Source organism: Chiloscyllium plagiosum, unplaced genomic scaffold (assembly GCF_004010195.1).
Source record: "Chiloscyllium plagiosum isolate BGI_BamShark_2017 unplaced genomic scaffold, ASM401019v2 scaf_10411, whole genome shotgun sequence".
Lineage (NCBI taxonomy): Eukaryota > Metazoa > Chordata > Chondrichthyes > Orectolobiformes > Hemiscylliidae > Chiloscyllium > Chiloscyllium plagiosum.
Window position 1 is genome coordinate 8,933 of NW_025209483.1, and position 6,194 is coordinate 15,126.

At 50.1% G+C, this 6,194-nt stretch overlaps 1 pseudogene; it reads left to right on the plus strand.

The window, feature by feature from the left end:
- The first annotated feature begins 2,668 nt into the window (after window positions 1-2,668).
- Window positions 2,669-4,533, plus strand: LOC122546794 (annotated as a pseudogene).
- Window positions 4,534-6,194: the final 1,661 nt, after the last annotated feature.

Sequence of the window (6,194 nt, forward strand, 5' to 3'; positions counted from 1 at the left end):
TCCGGACCCGCGGAGGAGGACGTCCTACTTGGGACTAATGCCCTGTTAAATTACCTAGCTGAGAAGGGGTTAAGAGTGAGTCAGAAGAAGCTCCAATATGTCGAGAAAGAGGTTAAGTACCTGGGACACTTGATAAGCCAGGGACAGAAACGAATAAGTCCGGAAAGAGTGCGGGCAATAATCGAACTAGGCCTCCCAACGACCAAGAGGGAGTTGCGGAAGTTCTTGGGACTCTTAGGCTATTGTCGGTTATGGATAGATGACTATGCCCCCCTTACTAAAGACTTGTACCTAAAACTCATTGAGGAGGCACCCAACAGAATAAAATGGGAGGAGGAGGAGAAAAAGTTAATTGGAATCCGAAAAGAAAAATTGATGACTGCACCTGTTTTAAGCTTGCCGGATTTTAGTAAGACGTTTCGTCTCTTTGTGAACTCCAGAAAGGGAACCACTCTTGGAGTATTGACCCAGGATTGGGGGGGAGAAAGGAAGCCCGTGGCTTTCCTGTCAAATATTCTGGATCCAGTCTCCCGAGGGTGGCCGGAGTGTGTCCAAGTGGTGGCAGCCACGGCAAAGCTGGTAGAGGAAAGTAGGAAGTTGACTTTCGGGGCCCCCTTGGCAGTCACTACTCCCCACCAGGTTAGAACTATCCTGAATCAGAAGGCCGGGAGGTGGCTGACTGACTCGAGAATTCTGAAATATGAAGCCATATTGTTAGACCGAGAAGACCTCCGAATAGAATTCGGGGGCTGCCAGAACCCGGCGGACTTTCTTTGGAAAGGGGAAGGGGAGGAGGAACTGGAACACTGCTGTTCAGACATAATAGAGTACCAGAGTAAAGTGAGGGAAGATCTGAGGGATACCCCCTTACAAGCAGGAAGGTGGTGGTACATTGACTGGTCCTCTCGAGTGATAGATGGGAAAAGACACAACGGTTATGCAGTCATTAGTGAGACTGGTTGGGAATTAGTGGAAAGTGGACGGCTACCGAATGCCTGGTCCGCACAAACGTGCGAATTGTACGCCTTGCACCGGGCTCTGAGGAATTTAAAGGGAATAGCCAGGACAATCTACACTCACTCTAAGTATGCCTTTGGGGTAGTACACACCTTTGGGAAGATCTGGAAGGAAAGGGGAATGATAAATAGTAGAGGAAAAGAGTTGGTCCACGAGGAACTAGTAGCCAAGATCTTGGAGGATTTGTTGCTGCCACAAGAGATTGCTGCAGTACATGTGAAAGGGCACCAGAAAGACGATAAAATAGAGACCCTGGGGAATCAATTGGCAGATTAACAGGCAAAATTGGCCGGGATGGGAAACGAAGTAATAAAGTGCCTGGTAAGGATTCCCCGGATATCCGAAATTACCGAAGTGCCCACGTTTACTGACAAAGAAGAAACTCTTCTTGCGTCTCTGGGGGGAAAAAAGGATAAGGAAGGGAAGTGGACCTTACCCGATGGCCGCCAGCTACTACATCGACCGTTGACGCGGGACATTATTGCCCGTCTACACCAAGGGGGTCACTGGGGCGCCCAGGCACTGTGTGATGCCTTCCTGCGCCGATATGCTCACCCTGGTCTGTACACGGTAGCCAAGCAGGTCACAGGAGATTGCATAACATGTCGAAAGATTAACAAAAGGGGGCTGAGGCAGCATGCAAGACAAGGGGGTAGGAGTCCGGCCTATAGGCCGTTTGAGTATGTCCAGGTAGATTACACTGAGCTCCCCGCCATAGGTCGCCTGAAGTATCTATTAGTAATAGTAGATCACCTGACAGGATGGGTGGAAGCTTTCCCCACTGCCACGGCAACAGCAACTCAGGTTAGCAAAATTCTACTCGAACAAATCATCCTACGATTTGGGCTACCCGCGCCATTGACTCTGACCAGGGGAGCCACTTCACCTCGACCGTCCTCCAGAATGTAGTGCAAGCAATGAGGATTGACTGTGATTTGCACACCTCCTGGCATCCCCCCTCCTCTGGCAAGGTCGAAAGAATGAACCAGACCATCAAAAAGCAGCTAACCAAACTCACTAGTGAAATCGGCCTGCCTTGGACCAAATGCCTACCCCTTGCCCTCTTGCAAATTCGCACCCAGCCAAGGCGGGATTTGGGCGTCTCCCCTTTCGAAATGATGTTTGGCCTCCCGTTCCATGGGCCGAAGGGGGAACCTCCTGTATTCGAGTCTCGGGATATGTTTGTGCAAAAATATGTGGTGGCTCTGGGGTCTGCTCTATCTCGTTTACGCCAACAGGGACTTTTGGCACAGACGCCGCCCCTCGAGTTTGCGGTGCACACCGTCATGCCAGGTCAGTGGGTCCTAATTAAAAGCTGGAAGCAACGTACCCTCGAACCAACTTGGGACGGTCCCTTCCTGGTACGTTTGACGACCGAAACGGCTGTCCGTACGGCCAAAAAGGGCTGGACACATTACAGTCGAGTCAAGGGACCAGTGCCACAACCGACGGAGGGCGAACGAACCTCTCGGACTTTGGCGAGTCTAAAGGAACTGTGCCCTCTGGCTACAGGTGTCGCGACAAAATGCGGTCAATCGTATTGTTAACTTGCTATGCCATTATCCTTGGGCTGGGTCATAGTGTGCGTGTTCCCCAATTTGGCCTCCGGAAAAAAAACAAGTAGAGGACCGTCAGTGGTTCTCCATCTCCGTGCTTGCCAACACGCCAACACAGACATTTAGCTTAGACCTATGTGGGTTGGTGCCCTGCAGGACTAAAAGTGAACTGAATCAAACTAAACGGAACCTAGAGAGAGAAAGGGGATTCCAGGGTCAGACGTTAGTATTACAATTGCATGGTAGGGAAGACATACATAGGCCTCCAGCCCCCGGGGTCCAGGCTATGGTGTCAGTTGTCCGTGATCCCATCACCCCTGGACGGGATTGTGGGCAGAATCAGTGCAATCCGCTCTATCTGACCATAAAGAACTTCGGAAACAACGGGGCGAGCCTTAATGGAACAAAACTGGGTATTAGAGTTGGGGGCCAGGCAAGACAGGAGGGGGTGCAGCTGTGCTGCACGTATATCACGGTCATTGAAGCTGAGTCTGGGGGCTCATCCACCACCGACGAGCAGGGTAAAATTAGAATAATTGAGGTGACGGATTTGGAAAAGACCTTTGAAATAGAAACGGGATACGGGGAGGCGAATGCCTGGATGGAATGGGTCAAATATACTGTGAGGAGCATGAAAAAGAGTGATTGCTACGCATGCACGGGTGCCCGCCCTAACCCTCAGGTGGTCCCATTCCTGCTGGGATGGGAGAAACACCCACGAGCCTTGGACTGCATGACAAGGCTGTACCAGGACCGAGAGGCCTGGAACGACTCCACTTGTCGACCCTTGAGTTTGAAGTTTCCCCCCGTCAGGTCTGAGGGAGCGCCCCGCCCGCCATCATTCTCAGGGGTAACGGGTACGCACCAGGCCTGAGTCTCTCGGACGGGACTACAGTGGGACAACGATGTGGGTACATTTGACAAGTGCAGCGGATCAATTCGGCTGGTCAATGAAACCACCGGGGGCGGGAATTACTCCCACATTCATGTGCCTAGGGCAGACCTCTGGTGGTACTGTGGTGGGAGGGTTCTGCGACCGACCCTGCTCAGAAAATGGACGGGCACTTCTGCAATCGTTCAATTGGCCATCCCATTCACCCTGGCATTCGAAAAATAAGAGCAACCCCGTTCCAGTGGAAGAACTGAGAGAGCTTTGGCGACCTCTTTCGATGATAACATATATTTAGATGCCATAGAGATCCCCGGAGGTGTTCCTGACGAATACAAGGCTAGGAACCAGATAGTGGCGGGTTTTGAGTCGTCATTGTTCTGGTGGGTGACCATCAATAAGAACGTGGATTGGATTAATTATATTTACTACAATCAGCAGAGGTTCATTCATTATACCCGGGATGCAGTGAAAGGAATAGCAGAACAACTGGACGCCACTAATCGGATGGCGTGGGAAAATAGGTTGGCCTTAGACATGATGTTGGCAGAGAAGGGGGGTGTTTGTGTCATAATAGGCACTCAGTGCTGCACTTTCATCCCCAACAACACAGCCCCTGATGGGTCCATCACCCGCGCCCTGGATGGACTCACCACATTGGCGGACGAACTGGCCGAAAACTCGGGCATCGACTCTGGCCTCACGGACTGGTTGGAAGCTTGGTTCGGTAAATGGACGGGGGTGGTCGTTCCCTTTCTTGTCTCATGTATAGTGGTGGCAGGGGTACTCACTGCCCTTGGGTGTTGTGTTATTCCCTGCGTCCGGGGATTAACTCAACGACTGATCGAAACCGCCCTTACTAAGAGGGATGGTCCCTATGGGCAGGTTGAACGAATGAATCTCGAGATGGAACAACGTGAATCCCCCTTGGGCGGGGGTAATATTAGAGACGGGCAGTTTGATGAACAAGCTCGGGAGTTATTAAACGCCCTGGAGAAGAAACTTACGGTTTAAAAATTACAGACCGTAAGAAAAGACACGGGTGATTTGTAGGGGGTAGTGTAATTTTTAAACGGTTAGCTGCATTTTAGTCTTTTCTACCTTATAGTAAACACAAGCAGACACTCGAAACTGGTGCCGGACCTCCCCCATGTTTTTATGAATGAAACAATTGTAACAGCTTTCCTCGATAGTTGAGAGACCGCCCTTAACCACAGTTGTACAACATCATCCATATAAGGAAAGAACGGGGAGCTCGAACACTGATTGGCCAAGTGAGTAACAAAATAATCGCAGGCACCAGAACCCAAATAAGGAAAACAGTGGGGAACCCTAGCACTCATTGGTCAAGACACAGTAGGAGACCCAGCCCACTATACGTGTATATAATGTGTGGAGATGATTATGCTTGTGCGTGTACCCACGAGGCATTGCACCCGACTTTGCAAATTTGAATGAAAAGTTTTGGACAGACTCCTCCGTGTCTTTGTTCCTGGGAAGGGAAATAAAATTGCCGGAGATGGGGCCGGACAGCCGCATATCTCGCACAAAATGCCTTACTGAAGTCTACACACACAACATCCAGAGCTCAACCCTCATCAACTTGCCCAGTCACATCCTCAAAGAACTCAGGAAGGTTTGTGAGGCATGATCTGCCCCTCACAAAGCCGTGTTGATTGCATTTAATCAAGCCATGGTCTTCCAGATGCTCATAAATCCTGTCCCTTATAATCCTTTCTAACTCCTTACAGACGACAGATGTGAGACTGACTGGTCTGTAATTGCCGGGGATTTCCCTATTTCCTTTGCCTCCCTCCAGTTCTCAGGTACGACTCCAAGGGAGAGCGAGGATGTAAGGATTTTCGCAAGCAGCGAAGCAGTCACATTTCTCACTTCCCAAAACAGCCGAGGACAAATGTGGTCTGGCCCTGGTGACTTGTCAATCATAATGTTTGTCAAAATGTTCAGCACATCAGCTTCCTCAATCCCTATCTGTTCCAGCATGCTTACCTGCTCCTCAACGGTTTCATTCACTACAAGGTCCTTTTCTTTAGAAAAGACAGAAGCAAAAGAAACTCATTTAGAGATTCCCCGACCTCCTTAGACTCTATACACAAGCTCCCTATGCTATCCCTGATCGCCCCTACTCTTTCTTTGATCATTGTCTTACTCCTCACATCCGTGTAAAATGTCTTTGGATTCTCCCTAATCCTTCCTGCCCAGCCTTTTTCCTGCCCCCTCCTGGCTCTCCTCAGGCCATTTTTGAGCTCCTTCCTCGCCTGCCTGTAATCTTCTAGAGCTGAGCAAGACCCTTCCTTCCTCCACTTTACGTAAGCTGCCTTCTTTCTTTCGAAAAGAAGCTCCTCCGCTCTCGACATCCAAGGTTCCTTTATCTTACCCCTTCTTGCCTGTCGCAGAGGAACACATTTGTGCATCACTCACAACAACTGTTCCTTAAACCGTCTCCACATGTCTGTCGTGGCCTTTCCATGGAATAATTGCTCCCAGTCCATGGTTCCCAACTCACGTCTGATAGTATCATAGTTTCCTTTTCCCCAATTAAATATCCTCCCATTGTGCCTGCATCTCTCCATCTCCACGGCTATATAGAATGTGAGGCAGTTGTGGTCACTATCACCAAAATGCTCTCCCACCACAAGATCTGACACCTGCCCCAGCTCATTGCCGAGCACCAAAATCAAAATGGCCTCTCCCCTCGTCGGCCGCTTCAA